The sequence below is a fragment of the Mauremys mutica genome, unplaced genomic scaffold (genome assembly GCF_020497125.1).
Source record: "Mauremys mutica isolate MM-2020 ecotype Southern unplaced genomic scaffold, ASM2049712v1 Super-Scaffold_100199, whole genome shotgun sequence".
Lineage (NCBI taxonomy): Eukaryota > Metazoa > Chordata > Testudines > Geoemydidae > Mauremys > Mauremys mutica.
The window spans coordinates 872,167-888,009 of record NW_025423286.1 but is presented as its reverse complement, the minus strand read 5'-3'; the positions used below and the strand labels follow the sequence as shown (position 1 = coordinate 888,009).

Sequence of the window (15,843 nt, the reverse complement as noted above, 5' to 3'; positions counted from 1 at the left end):
TGGAGATGCTGGGGATTGAACCCAGGACCTCATACATGCAAAGCATGTGCTCTACTACTGAGCTACATCCCTAGACGGGTCATATGTGTTATAGGTTGCACTCAGAGCCCTTCTGTTTCCAGAGCACCTAGTGGCCTAAGAGCAGCATGGGGGACACATTCCCTGCTTTGAGGGCAAACCTGCGGTCCTGGAGGCTGCTGTTCTTAGGGTCACTTGTCAGCAGGGCCAGATTCGATGTGTGGGGCAGAGAGAGTGGGTGCCCTGGACTCAGGGTGCAGAGATACACTCAGGCCTCTCCCCTGCATTGGGTGGGGGGTGCTGCCACCTCCTGCTGGAAGGTAATGGGAGGGGAGGGGCGCTGTGAGTCGCTCAACACCTGACCCTGGTGGCAGAAGTGCTGTGGGGAGCTCCAGATATTTCTAGGATCTGCTCTTTCCACCTGCCTGTGAAGTCCAGCTTTCCCCAGCACATTCACTGCCGTGCAATTGGGTCACTGTTTCCATGGCTGAACAGCAAAGAATCACTCCCAGTTTCCCTTTTATCTGCAGCAGGATTAGCCTGTGTCAGTGGTTAATGAGGTGGATCTAGTTGTAGATTGTTATTCATTCCTCACCTTGACAATACACACAGTCCCTTTCCCATGCAGATTCCCAGCACCTCAGTGATCCTGGTAGCAGGGGTTGAATCCTGAGATTTTCAGAGTTCTTTCCCCTCCACCTGGAGTGAACTCAGCTTTTCCTCCATCCCAGACAATCCATGAAATAACAACAGGGGCATAAAGAAAGAGGGGAGGGAACATCTCACGGCCAGGGCTGGATGTGCCCAGGGCCCCCTGCTTGTCCATTGTTTCCATGGAATTTGGCCTCCTGCTTTGCACAAGGGACAGAGAAAGATCTTGCTGTTCCAGTGTCTCTGCAAGGAAAATTGTGCTTCCCTAGGAAAAAGAGGTGGGAAATGGCCCCATGGTGGGACAATATCCTCAGGATTAAGAGCAAAGGACTCAGGCTGAGATCTGATATAACTCCACTCATCTGGGATTTAACCAATTATCTTCAATGGAGACACTGGGAACTTGTGACATTGATCCAGATTCTGGGGGTTCGGGCTGCTTTAACTCTTGGTAAAAACATTAACTTGATTCCAAGAAGGGAGAGAGGAGAAGCCTGAAGCTGACTTTAGTCCCAGGCTGGGGTCTCCTGAATGGTGGGAAACATCCTTGGCTGCTACCCAGGGACAGCAGCTACTGGTGACATACCAGGGCTGGGATGTGAGGGGAATGTTGCCTGGACTTTATCATACAGGCCCCATCCTGCTTCTCAGAGCCCACAGGTGAGAATCTAGAGAAGGGTGAGTCATTTCTCAGCTGCATTCTCAGGAGTAGCCAGTAGCTGTCCTTGACCAGAGATCCAGGAGAGCAACCTCGGCAGTTCTGTGGAGAGCTCTGGCTGCCAGGGGATCCAGCTAGGAGTGGGAGTGCTGGGGGCTCTGCAATTTTTGCAGTGGCGCTGTCTCAGGAGTCACAGGTGGCTTGGCGGTGGGATGGGGAAGTAGGGACTACAGGGTGTGAGGCTGACTAAAATGAAACTCCATAAACAACCTCCCCCTTTGCTCCAGCTAAAGGCCCTACTTTGGCCTCTCCCCCTTTCATAAATATCTCCATATCTACCCCGGCTCTCAGAAACCCCCTCTCTCCCATGGGTATTTTCACGGTTTCTTTGTTTTTTCATGGAGTGAGAGAGAGAAAAAACAAGCCTAATTACAAATTAATTTGAGCTACCGACACAGTTCACAGCATGAAATACACAATTTTGTGTTCAATGAGTTGTGTTCATTTACAAAACATGAAAAATATGTATTAGGCAATGCATGAAAACCTCACTGCATTGAACAACCCACTTGGTATAGTTAATGTACTACAGAATATTTAAAGAAGTTAAGAAAAATGTGCTTATAAATTAACGTGTTGTGCCATTTACACACACACAAGACACAGAAGAAACTGAATTATTTGAGCTTCTAAAATTTCCATTTTCTCACGGCATTTTAGGTCTCAACATTGTTTTAATTTGCTTATTTTTTTGGAACTAGAAATGAGGAAAGAGCACACTGAAGTCAGTGGAATTACCGCAGTGAGGGATTAGTCTCAATATTTGCCACTAACAAAACCTTTGTTAACACAGAGTTAACTTTGACTGTTGTGGAAGTAGAAGGAACTGACAGGGATTTGTAGGGGATCTTAATGCATGACAGTCTCTGATAGCAAGAGTCAGGCTAACTGTAACCCTAATAATGCAAGGATTTGTAGAAGCGAGGATTGTGTGAGTCAAGTGGAAAGAACTGCGTGAGAAGTTGTTTTGACCTGGTGTAGATAATGTGTAGATAATACGAAATGTAGACTGGAGTCTCCTAAGTGAGAAAAACAAGATATCAGGATGACCTATGTATAAACAAAATGCAGCTGTTCCTTATTATTGTCTGTAGCAAAGGTATAAATACTTGCTGTAATTGTTTACCTGTTGAGAGACCTGTCCGGGACTGGGGCGACCCTATGTCCTAGTGCACTCTCTCCCTGCTGTAGCTGCTAAACAGAATAAAGTATCTGACTCTGCTGTACCTAAACAAAAAGTGAGAACTGAGTTTTTCTCCGACACTCTGAATATCTCTTACCTTCCAGAACATCGAGTTCAGTAAAACTCAAACTCTGGAAAAACAGGGAATACAGAGTGAGGGTACATGCCAAGATAACCTTAACTCTGCCCTCTAGAAGAGAATCCCTGATAGCATATGAGAACAAGGAAAGGTTTGGGGACAAATTACAGCTACTTCCCAAGAGTTTGTTTCTTCTGTAATTAATTGATCCTGGCCCCATCAATTGATCCTGGCCTGGTGTCTGGCAGTGGAATTTACTATTTTTATCCCAGCATATTTAAAGGCAAAACTGCTTTACAAAAGCTCCTTTATTCTAGGTTATACAAACAGGTCACTTCCCAGCTATTTCAAGGAGATAGAATTTTCCTGACCCACAGGGAACTTAAACTAACATGCTCAAGATCACACATTCCTTAGGAGAAAACGAAGGGGAAAAAAAACAAAACCCACCAAACCGTTGCTGTTTCTACCCAAATGATCAATGAGACCAGAAAGTGAGACTGTGCAATTAACTGTCTGGGACTACACTGACTCTGCAGTTACTTGGATGCAGACACACCCAGCTCTACGGTTGGTAAACGTACAGAGACTCTGCTGCTGCTCATGAACTAGCAGCACATGACCTCTGAACAGCTGCCATTCGAATGTATCTGAAAGTCACAAGGAACAACGATCTGTGTTAAAGAAAGGTTGCCATTTATTAGAGCCCCAATTGATGCCGTGTGCACAAACACAGGATTGAATGTGTAACAGGGAGTTTGGTAAATCTTGGTTATTTTAGTTTTGTAACAGGCTCCTGTCCACCTCCAGTAGAGTTTTCAGTCCCAATGGCAACTTACTTACCAAATGTAATACAGACTAGTCCATGCCTCCCAAGTGGATGTGGTTCTTGTTCTTCTGCACATTGTAGCCCATGGAGGCCAAGGACCTGCAAATGTGTCTTCATGTGCCTTTGTTTAATTGATGAAAACAAACCTAGACACTTAGAGGATTGGAAGTGATTTCAGCTTGGGGACATGTTTGCTAGGTTTTTATGCATTTGCACAGGAAAGCATTGAGTGTGTCCATTCATTTCAGGGATCCCTATTTAGTGGAGCTCCTGAGCATACTGGAAAAGGGATTATTTTTATTGAAGAAAGAGGCTTGTAAGAGAGCACTTGGATTTGAACCAAGGATCACTTGATCTGCAGTCAAACACTCTACCACTGAGCTATACCCCCATGACATTTGCATTGGCAAGTCCATGATCTTTAGGATTTTGAAGGACGGGCTCTGCCTCAGAGAGCTCCTTTTCTATTCCCAGACCACAGGGGTTTAAAAAATGGGGTTTGATTAAACTTTATATACACATGTAGACACCACAGCTTGCACACCCACCAGCATAGCTTCCCCCCACTGACATAGCTACCACCTCTCGGGGAGATGGGTTAACTGCACAGACGGGACAGCTCTCTCCCCTCCGCTTAGAGCAGCTTCATTATGAACAGGTGGGAAATAACCTCCTGAATGGACAGGAACCAATGTATCAGATATTGCTGTGTCTGCATTCAATATGGGTAACTGGTCATATTGGGCTGGATTAGTAGGAGCGTTGCGAGCAGATGGAGGGAAGTGATTATTCCCCTCTAGTCGGCATTGGTGAGGCCACATCTGGAGCATTGCATCCAGTTTTCGCCCCCCGCCCCCCGCTACAGAAACAAATTGGAGAGAGTCTAGGGGAGGGCAACAAAAATGATTAGGGGGCAGGGGACTTACAGGGAGAGGCTGAGGGCAGGGCCGCCCAGAGAGGGGGCAGGGGGGCAATTTGCCCGAGGCCCTGCAGGAGAATACAGGATTCTATAGTATTGCAACTTTTTTTTATGGAAGGGGCCCCTGAAATTGTTTTGCCCCAGGCCCCCTGAATCCTGTGGGCGGCCCCTGCCCAGACCGTGGTGCTGCCCCCCCACTCCACCCCCTTCCCTCGTTCTCCTCCCTCCGAGGCCCCACCTGTGCTCCGCCCTCACTCCCGTCTGGCCACTTCCCACCCCTGCTCTTTGGCTCAGGCCTGCTGGTCGCTCGCTCCTCTCCTCCCCCTAAGCCTCCTCGTGCCTCTCCACCCCCTACCCCAAGGTCTGCCTGCTGCCCCCACCTCTCTGCCCCCTCCCCTGAGACCCGCCCTGCCCACACCTCTCTGCCCCCTCCCCTGAGACCCACCCTGCCCACACCTCTCTGCCCCCTCCCCTGAGACTCACCCTGCCCATCGCCCACACCGCTCTGCCCCCTCCCCTGAGACCCACCCTGTCCACCTCTTTCTTTGGTCATCTGTTGTTATTTATTGAAACATCAAGGATGGAATAAAAAGCTGAGTTTACTCCAGGGTGAGGAAAGAAAGGAGCCACCAACCTCCTGGCAAAGCTCAGTGCCCCAGAGAAAACCTGCCCCCTGCTATCGCAATCACTGAGGTACTGGGGATATGATGGGAAAGGGACTGTCTGAATGATCAAGGCAGGAAATGGACAAAAATCTACAGCAACATCATTAACCACAAACACACTCTCCTCATTCTCCAGCCAGAAGGGAAAGGAGCAGGAATTCTTGCAGTTCAGCCATGGACACACTTACACAAGGGCACAGCAGTGTGTGTGTTGTGGAAGCTGGTTTGAGGAAACAACTGGAATTGATCACTCAGTGAGAACAGAACTAGAGTGTAGTGAAAGCCACATATCCAGCAAGTAGTTGTGGAAGAGTGGTTAAGGCAATGGACTAGAAATCTATTGGGGTCTCCCTGCGCAGGTTCAAATCCTGCCAACTGCGCAGAAAGTTGTGGTTCTTTAGTTTCAAGGGAGCGGGGTCTTGTCTCACTCTTCAGTTATGTCTACATGAAAGAATAATGTGGCTTAAGTTAAAGTGTTTTAATTGAACAGCTGTTGCATGTCCACCCTATTCCCCTGCGTCACCAGAGCACATCCATGCTAGCATCTCTTGGATCACCACAGAGAGCAGTGCACTGTGGGTAGCTATCCCATGGTGCAGCTGGCTGCAGGGTGCTTTGGGAAGGGTTTGCAATGCCTCACGGGCTGGTACAGCATCAGATGATGCAGGTTTCTATCCCATTGGTCCATGGGCATCCTACTAGATTGCCAGCTGCTTTTCAACTGCAATGTGCGCGGTGGGGTAGAGAGCGTGTGTGTGTGTGGGGGGGAGACAGTGTGTGTGTTGCGGAAGAGTGAGTGTGTCGCACACTGTCTCTAAGTTCAGACAGCTGCTGGAAGCAACCAGTCCTGAGGCAGGGGACAGCCCTGACATCAGCCCCCCTTCTCTCCCTGGCTCAGCTCAGCACAGCACTCTCTGTCACACACACACACACACTGCTGCCTGCTTAGCTCTGTGTCAGGGGTGCTGGAACAGGGGGTTTAGAGGGCCATGGCCCCACCACTCTTTACTGGCTGTTAGGACATATGATGGGAGGGAGGGTGCAGTCTTGGGGAAGAGGCGTCTGTGGGTGTGGCCTCGGGGGGAGAGGTGGTGTGAGTGGGGGTCCTTAGGGAAGGGGTGTCATGGGGGTGCCACAGTTCAGACAATGGTGCCCCTCCCCCCACTGTAAGGAAGCTTCTGCCGCCCCTGCTCTGTGTTGGCAGAGCGGGAGAGAGCAGCATTCACAGCAGTGATTTGCTTCCCGGGACTCCGGCAGAGGGGCTCGGGAGGCGATTTAAAGGGCCCGGGGCTCTGGCCGCTGCAGGGAGCCCTGAGCCCTTTAAATCACCAGCCTGGGGAAGCCGGGCGGGGCTGGCACAGCGTACCGGCTCTTGCCGGTACCCCATACCGGAACATACCGGCTTACTTGCACCTCCGGAAGGTCCTCACGTGGATCAATAACTGGTTAAAAGACAGGAAACAAAGGGTAGGAATAAATGGTCAGTTTTCAGGATGGAAACAGGTAACTAGTGGTGTCTGTACTGGGACCAGGACTAGTCAACATATTCATAAACGATCTGCTAAACAGTGAGCTGACAAAATGTGCAGATGGTCCAAAACTACCGTCTTGCTTCCTAGAACGAACGCTCCTTGAATGGGGTGATCCACAGGGAGTAGCTCAAACCTCCAAAGTGCCTGGCCAGGGGAAGGACAATAGCACAGCAAGGGAGGGGTGTGGCAGTGACATCACAAAGGCCTTTTGCAGGACCTCAGACTATTGGTTAAAGGTGGTGGGGAGGTGGTGACCTCACAGAGAGATGCTGACATCAGGCAGGACAGGGGCGAGGGGCCAGGGAAACCTGAGAGACCCCTGTGGCTTTGCTTCAGCAAGTCTCCTTCTCCAGGTCTCTCTCTGAGGACTGAGAGAGTATTCGGGTTCACGTACGTGAGTGCCAGGAGGAACCTCTTTCGAGTTTTCTCCTTCCCTTTGCCTGATTTTACTAGAAAACAGCCGTCCCTGTTTAGAAGGTAAGAGCCTCCTCGAGGTTTGAAACCTGTTCAGTCTGATCCATCTGGTGGGAGTTGAATTATAGGCACGGAAAACACAAGCTTAAGGAGGCAGAATTTTATTCCGCACCTGGGATTTTGTCCCTTAGAATCACTGGGGACATTAGGGTTTGTCCTTTTTGTTTCACCTTTTCCTCCATCCATCCCTCCCTCCTTTCTCTTCATCTCTTGCTTCTTTTGTCCTTTCACCTGTTCCCCTCCCAACACCAGGAGCGAGGTGTGTGTGTGTGTGTGTGTGTGTGTGTTGCAGGGGAGTGCTCTGCAGCTCCCACTGTGGGAGGTCCACCCAAAAATGTGAGGCTGAAATAGTGCTTGGGCAGTGATCCCCACCGGTGACCTGGGCCATCCTTTGGGCACTCTGATGAGAACCCTCAGCCTGCCGTCCTCAGTCTCTACCCTGATTGGCTGAGCAGGGGGTTATTGACAGGGAGGAGACTCAGGTCCTTATTGTTTTCTTTGAAGACCAAGTAAATAAGTCATAACCAATCATATGTTTGACAAATTTTGCTGCTTCTCTGTATTAATGGTCTCTGAGCAGTTCATGATTCTCTCTAACATTGCAGTTCTCCTGAAATACTTGATGAATAATTACTGTGCACTGTTGTTGGTCTGGAGCTCATCTGAGAGCACTTTATTCAGGTCATTCAATGTCTGAAATTCAAGATCCGATGGTTAGTTTGAAAATCAGGGCTCTTGGGTCCTATTCCCAACTCTGCCACTGACTGGCTGTGTGACCTAAGACAAGTCAATTCTCCTTTCTCAGGCTTAGCTTCTCCCTCTTTCAAGTAGGGATAATAATGATCCGCTCCTACCTCCCTCAACACACTCACTGTCTCTCCCCACACACAAACAGTCTCCACACTGCAGTTGAACGGCAGCTGGCAATCTAGTAGGATGCCCATGGAACAATGGGAGAGAGAAACCTGCATCACTGAAAGTACAACCATGGAGACACCACACACCAGCCTTCCCTAGCTGGCAAGAATCAAAGCTCCACAGAAAGATCCCCATGGTGTCAGCCCAGCTCCCTAAGCCCTCAGCCACAAGCACTTAACACAGGGGCCTTTCTACACTCTGGTTCTGTTCTCACTGAAGGGTCATTTCCAATGGTTTGCTCAGACCAGCTTCCCCAGCACACTCACTGATGTGCAGCTCTGTACGTGTGGCCGTGGCTGAGCAGCAAAAATTCTGCCCATTTCCCTACTGGCTGGAGCATGGCTAGAGTGTGTTTGTGGTTAATGATGTTGCTGTAGATTGTTCATTCCCTGCCTTGGCAATTCAGACAGTCCCTTTCCCAACATATCTTCAGCACATCAGTCCCTGGCTGGGTCTCCTGGGCAGTGGAAAACATCCCTTGTTTGGTGCTGCCAAGGGGATCGTGCAGAGCTGAGATGTCCCTTGGCTTGGTTCAAAGGGGGAGTTGGATGGAATTGATCACACAACCCTCCCTGCTCCCCTGAGCCCCATGGGGAGAATCTAGAGAAGGGGGAGTCATTCCTCCCCTGCGCTCCCAGAAGAGCTGCTAGGACTCCTTCCTGCCAGCTACTCACCCCTGGATTCATCCTCAGCTCCTGGGATCTTTCTGCTCCAAAGGCTCCAGAGGCCTGGGGTGGGGAGGGCGTCACTGCACAGTCTGAAACACAAGGGAGGTTTCTGGAATTGAAGAAAGGAGCAGAAAATGGAGAGGAAAGAAACAGAGAGAAAATGCCTCGTCTCTCTCCCGTCCCCCTCCCAGCAAGAAATGTGACCAAGGACCAGCGTTAGGGGAAATGGTGCCCGGGGAAAAACTTGTACTTTGGCACTTCCCCATTGCCCCTGGACGATCCCCACTCCCCCTTTACCGCTAGCTCCTGCACTTCCAACCCTTGCACCTCCTTCACCCCTAACTCCTGCCCCATCCTGCCCCCTAACCCCTACACTGTGTCCCCTTTGCCCTTAACTCCCACACTCCCCTCCTGTGCCACCAGCCACTGCCCCTCTCCTGCACCCCCTTCACCCCTAACCCCTGCACCCCCTCCTGCACCCACGTGGGGACTCTGACCTGTGTGCATGGAGCAGCTGGCATTGCTGCCTGCTCCTGCCTGGGATGCTGCTCCTCCAGGCACCCCTAGGGCCTGCGGGGTGGGGGAGGGGAGAGAAGCAACATCATCTGAGCTCCCTGCATCCAGTGACTTTCCTCAGCTGGGCTGCGTCAGGGGAGGGCAGAGAGCAGCAGCTTCTGATGCTCCCCTCACAGCCCAGCCCAGGTGGGGAAAGTGACCAGGACGCATGGAGCACATAGTGTTGCTCCTCACTCCCCACAACCCTCTGTGGGGCCACGGAGGAGCACTGAGAGCAGTGAGCACCTTTGCACTGGCACATGGTGCCCTTTGACCCCTGGAGCCCTGGGCGGCTGCCGGGGGCCCCACCCCTAAGGCCGGCCAGGCTCCCCAGCACGAACAGCAGAGACACAGGGAGACTGGCCCCACACTGAGCAGTGGTAGCGTGGGCGGCTTGTAATGGAGGCTCGGGGGGCTCAGCCTCCCCAAGCCTTGCGTCGCCAAGGGGGCAGTGGGGCCCATGACTAGGGGCCCTGGCCAAATTGGGCCCCCCTGGAAAAGTCTCCCCCATGTCGGCCCCAGGGCTGGAGGAGCTCCCACTCCCTGCTATGGCCCGGGGGCTGCAGCAGGGGCACAGAGCTTCTCTGGTCTCGGGGCCACAGCGGGGCAGGGGCAAAGGAGTGACAGGGCGGGGCCAGTGGGGGAAGGGGTGGAACAGAGGTGACAGTGGATGGGGCCGTGGAAGGGGGCAGAGCCACAGACAGAAGTGGGGGGGCATGGTTCCGGTTCTGGGACCCCCGCACTTGTTCTCCCTTTCCCTGGGCTTTGGCATCACTAGCCCCTGCTTAGCGAGTAAGGTTCAGTGGTCCCCAAAATGTGGGGCATGACTCCTTGGGGGACACAAATGAAGTTTCATGGGGGCACCTCAGGGCCCGAGCCAGCCCCCATGGAGGGAGCAGCACTCAGCCCCACTCTTCCCCAGCTCTTCCCCAACCCCACCCTCAGCCTGGGCCCCTGGCTCCCAGCCCAGCCTCGACGCCCTTACCCCTGTCTGCACCCATCTCCCCTGCAAGTAACAGCCCCACTCCCAGCCCCGGTTTTCGACCGTGGCTTCCGAGGGGCCACAGCCATGGATGTCCTCAATCACATCTATGAAGTCCAATAAAAGCTATTCCTCACCCACCTACCCCTCCATCAGGACCGACTAGGTATGTTCTGCTGCCCTTCACTCATGCAGGAAGGATAATAACATTTCATTCCACTCAATCCTAAAGTGATTTGTAACCCACCACCAGCCAAAACTGGTAATTTTGGGGAAGCAGCCCCATCATGCTGCATACCTAGGCAGACTAGGTGTGTCTATGCAAACACGGTCTGTTCCTGAAGTCTTTCCCCCAGCTCCTCACTAGATGTGAGGGGGGAGCTCATTCAGACCCTGCTTACACTTAATATTTAAAAACTCCATATTGGCCCTATCACTGCCGGCCTTAGATTTCTCCTCCTGTGTGCTTTTTGGTCGTTTGGATGAGTGGTTAAGGTGATGGACTGCTAATCCATTGTGCTTTGCATGCATGGGTTTGAATCCCATCCTCCTTGGATGTATTTAGTCTTCACACTTTCTTTATAGGGTATGTCTACACTATCAGATTAGTTCGATTTAACTTAATTCGAATTTGTGGAATCGACCTTACAAAGTCGAATTTGTGTGTCCACACTAAGGACACTAATTCGACTTTGTGAGTCCACGCTAACAGGGCAAGCGTCTACATTGGAAGCGGTGCACTGTGGGAAGCTATCCCACAGTTCCCGCAGTCCCCGCTGCCCATTTGAATTCTGGGATTTCCCCATAATGCATGCTGGGGGGAAAAATGTGTCGAGGGTGGTCTTGGGTAACTGTCATCATTCAACGTGCTTTCGGACGTCTCAAGGGTAGATGGAGGAGCTTAGTGACTCGCTCGGATCTCAGCGAAACCAATATCCCCATTGTTATTGCTGCTTGCTGTGTGCTCCACAATCTCTGTGAGAGCAAGGGGGAGACCTTTATGGCGGGGTGGGAGGTTGAGGCAAATTGCCTGGCTGATGATTACGCTCAGCTAGACAGCCGTGCAATTAGAAGAGCCCAGCGGGAAGCTCTGTGCATCCGGGAGGCTTTGAAAGCTAGGTTCCTCAGGGAGCAGGGTAACCTGTGACTGTTCAGTTTCCTTACAGAGAAGCTGAACCTGCCCCTGCTTCAGTTACTGTTGACTTTCTTCTGCGGTTACATACCCCGTTCACCACGTTTCCCCCCTTCCAACACACGTTTAAAAATAAAGTTAATGGAACATTGTTAATTAACAACGTTTTCTTTATTAATGAATTCGCGTTAAAGGGTTGAAACAGGGACGCAGACTGTGGTGGGTAGGGTGTGCAGTGATGTTAACACCGCTTCTACACTCGAGGAATGATAGGCTCCTGCTCCTAGAGCGGTCTGCAGTGCCGGACTGGTTGTTTCAACGGAGCCTGCCATCCCTCCTTCTTGGGACTCTGTGTGTGGGGGTGTAAGGGTCCGGTGTAGGGGCTCGGCCGTCTCAGGTGCGGCCGGGAGCCAGACCGCATCACTACATGGCCTAAATCCACAAATCAGTCTCCGAAGGTCCACGGGCTCAGACCCTCAGGCAGGGGCTGAGCAACAATAAACAGAGTCAGTAGATTAGGCCCCAAGCCCTCAGTTAGGGTGGGGCAACCAACAGCAGTTCTAGCTCAGACCCTCAGGCAGGGGCTGAGCACACAGAGTCAGTAGTTTAAGGGGCTCAGCTCCTTAAGCAGGAGCTGAGCAAACAACAATAGTTCAGGGCTCAGCTCTTTAAGCAGGAGCTGAGCAAACAACAATAGTTCAGGGCTCAGGTCCTTAAGCAGGAGCTGAGCAGCAATAATAGTCAGTAAGCCCAAGCCCTAGGTCAGGGCGGGGTAACAGCCAATAAGTCAAGGGGCTCAGGTCCTTGTCCCAGGAGCTGAGCAACAACACTAGTTCAGAGGCCCAGGTCCTTGTATCAGGAGCTGAGCAGCAATAATAGTTCAGTTCTGTTTACCCAGCTTTCTCTTACAGTAATTTCTCTTACAGTAATGCCAAAATTCTTTATTCAGGCTTGTAGCAGTGATGGAATAAACTGCAGGTTCAAATCAAGTCTCTGGAGTCCATCCACAGCTGGGATGGGTCACTCAGTCCTTTGTACAGAGCTTCAGTTTGTAGCAAAGTCCCTCCAGAGGTATGAAGCAGGATTGAAGACAAGATGGAGATGAGGCATCAGCCTTTTATAGTCTCTTGCCATGTGGTCTTTGCTTTCTTTGTCCCAAGGACAGTCTATCCAGCATGTGGCATAGAAAAACCTTAGAGTTCTGTGCATAGGCAGGTCCCTGCATACTTTGCTGAGGCACAAGGCTTATCTGCCTTCTCTCAATGGGTCGATTGTATAGCTGATGGTCCTTAATGGGCCATCAAGCAGGCTAGGCAGAACTGACACCAACTTGTCTGGGATGTTTCCCGGAAGCATAACACAAGTTTGAAATACGGACAGCATAGAGCCAATATTCATAATGTCAACTACAAAAATGATACATATCTAGAGATAGCATCATTATAATCAGCCAATCAGAACCTCTCCATAGACCCCTTACATGACAACCTTTCTACCATATTGGCTGCAAATATAGAACAGTGGTCCCAACGGTGATCTATACAGTTACAGATTATGTCAATAACGTCACAGGAGGTGACACGGCATCAGTGAGACTGATACTGGAATACTGCCTCCAGTTTTGGTGTCCTCATTTGAAAAAGATGTTGTGAAATTGTCAGCAAAGAGCCACCAAATGTTCTGAGGGCTGGAGAAAAATGCCTTCTAGTGAGCTATTGAACGAGCTCAACCTGTTTAATTTATCAAAAGAAGATTGAAAGGTGACTTCATTGAAGTGTTGAAGGGCCTTAATGAAGAGAAAATATTGGGTATTAAAGGGCTCTTTAATTGAGCAGAGAAAGGCATAACAGGACCCAGGGGCTGAAAGGTGAAAAGAGACAAATTCATATTATAAATAAGGCACAAAAATTCAACAGCGAGGATGTTTCACCACAGGAACAAGCTACCAAGGAAAGTGCTGGATTCACCATTTCCTGATGTCATTTAATGAAGACTAGATGCCTTTCTAGAATGTGTTTGCCACAAAAGTAGCTATTATGTCATACAGGAAGCCTGTGATATGCAGTGGGTCAGATTAGATGCTCTAATGGTCTCTTCTGGCCATAAAGTCAACTAATTTCTGAAAAAGTGAGTGTAGCATTGGGAGCAGCATCTGATGTTTCCCTGTCTAGCCGGCTTGCTGCCTAGAACGAATGCTCCTTGAGTGGGGTGATCCACAGGGAGTAGCTCAAACCTCCAAAGTGCCTGGCCAGGGGCAGGACATTAGCACAGCAAGGGAGGGGTGTGGCAGTGACATCACAAAGCCTTTTGCAGGACCTCATACTATTGGTCAAAGGTGGTGGGGAGGTGGTGACCTCACAGAGAGATGCTGACATCAGCCAGGCAGGAGAGGGGCGAGGGGCCAGGGAAACCTCAGAGACCCCTGTGGTTTTGCTTCAGCAAGTCTCCTTCTCCAGGTCTCTCTTTGACGACTGAGAGAATATTCGGGTTCATGGATGTGAGTGCCAGGAGGAACCTCTTTCAAGTTTTTTCCTTCCCTTTTCCTGATTTTACTAGAAAACAGCCGTCCCTGTTTAGAAGGTAAGAGCCTCCTCTAGGTTTGAAACCTGTTCAGTCTGATCCATCTGGTGACAGTTGAAATCTAGGCATGGAAAACACAAGCTTAAGGAGGCAGAATTTTATTCTGCACCTGGGATTTTGTCCCTTATAATCCCTGGGAACATTACAGTTTGTCCTTTGTGTTTCACCTTTTCCTCCATCCATCCCTTCCTCCTTTCTCTTCATCTCTTGCTTCTTTTGTCCTTTCACCTGTTCCCAGGGCTGGCTCTAGGTTTTTTGCCGCCCCAAGCAAAAAAAAATTTGGTTGCCCCCCTTGTTTCCCCAGCCCTGAGCTCCCCCCCTGGCCTACCAGTGCCTCCCTGCCACCCCAGCACTGGGATCTCTCTTCCCCCACACCCGCTGCTGCTCCAGCACTGGGCTCCCCCCCAAATGTGGGATCCGCTACCAGCACACGGCAGCCAAACCCTGGCCCAGCTGCGACTCTGTCCCTGTGCGGGTGGAGCTGCTGGGTGGCGCGGAGCGGGAATACTTCCAGGTGGCAGTGCGGCTGAAGGGTGGCGTGGAGCGGGAGTACTTCCAGGTGGCAGTGCGGCTGCGGGGCGGTGCGGAGAACACAGCCCCCTCCCTGGGCTTCGTGGCACTGCTGGTGGCCGAGGTGGATCAGCTCGTGCTCACTGCCCTCACCCCCGACATGCTGGTGGCCAAGGACCTGGAGAGCCCCCCGGACCTGCTGCTCTTCAGCCTCACGGTGCCCTGGCCCAGCCCCGGCGGGCGGGAAGGTGAGGATCTCCGGCTGCAGGGCTACCTGCTCAGCACTGACGAGCCCAGGCGGCCGCTTACCTCCTCACACACTCCGGGAGCCCCTCTCGCCACTGCCGCAGCCCGGGCTCAGCTCCAGGGGACCCCATTTCCCTCCCTCCCCGGCTCCTCACACACTCTGGGAGCCCCTCTCACCGCAGCCCGGGCTCGGCTCCAGGGGAGCCCGCTTCCCTCTCTCCCCAGCTCCTCACACACTCTGGAAGCCCCTCTCACCGCAGCCCGGGCTCGGCTCCAGGGGAGCCCGCTTCCCTCTCTCCCCGGCTCCTCACACACTCTGGGCAGGGCCGCCCAGAGGATTCAGGGGCCTGGGGCAAAGCAATTTTGGGGGCCCCTTCCATAAAAAAAAGTTGCAATACTATAGTATTTGGAAATGTAAAAAATAACCAGTGAAATACATTCAAAAATTAATTTGTAATAATTTGAAAATACACTAAATACATGATTTAAAAACATTAAATGCTTTACTGGTATGTCTACATTTGAAATTACATAATAGGCTGTTGCTGGGTGATGGTGATGGTTGGTGCCAATGGGCTGTTGCTGCCTGGGAGTGGTGCTGCTGTTGTCCAGGGCTGGGTGGGGAGCTGGGCTCTGGGTTGGGGGGTGCCCAGCTCACAGGGGCTGGGCTCAGGACTGTGGGGAGATGGAATCAGGGGGTGTCCAGCTCACAGGGGCTGGGCTCGGAGCTGGAGGTCAGGGCTGTGGGGGATGGGGTCGGAGGGTTACACGGCTCAGGGGAGCTGGGCTCGGAGCTGGGGGTCAGGGCTCCAGGGGATGGGGTCGGGGGGTGCCTGGCTCAGAGGGGCTGGGCTCAGAGCTGGGGGTCAGGGCTGTGGGGAGGATGGGGATGGGGTTGGGTGGGTGCCCGGCTCAGAGGGGCTGGGCTCGGAGCTGGGGGTCAGGGCTGGGGGGGATGGGGTCGGTGGGTGCCCGGCTCAGAGGGGCTGGGCTTGGAGCTGGGGGTCGGGGCTGAGGGGGATGGGGTCAGGGGGTGCCCGGCTCAGAGGGGCTGGGCTTGGAGCTGGGGGTCGGGGCTGAGGGGGATGGGGTCAGGGGGTGCCCGGCTCAGAGGGGCTGGACTTGGAGCTGGGGGTCAGGGCTGTGGGGAGGATGGGGATGGGGTTGGGGGGGTGCCTGGCTCA

General features: G+C 52.1%; 2 non-coding genes across 2 annotated transcripts; both read right to left on the bottom strand.

Moving 5' to 3' along the window:
- TRNAA-UGC lies at window positions 1-72 on the bottom strand. The gene has a single exon. It is a non-coding gene; the product is annotated as a tRNA-Ala (tRNA).
- Window positions 73-3,797: 3,725 nt separating this feature from the next.
- Window positions 3,798-3,869, bottom strand: TRNAC-GCA. The gene has a single exon. It is a non-coding gene; the product is annotated as a tRNA-Cys (tRNA).
- Window positions 3,870-15,843: the final 11,974 nt, after the last annotated feature.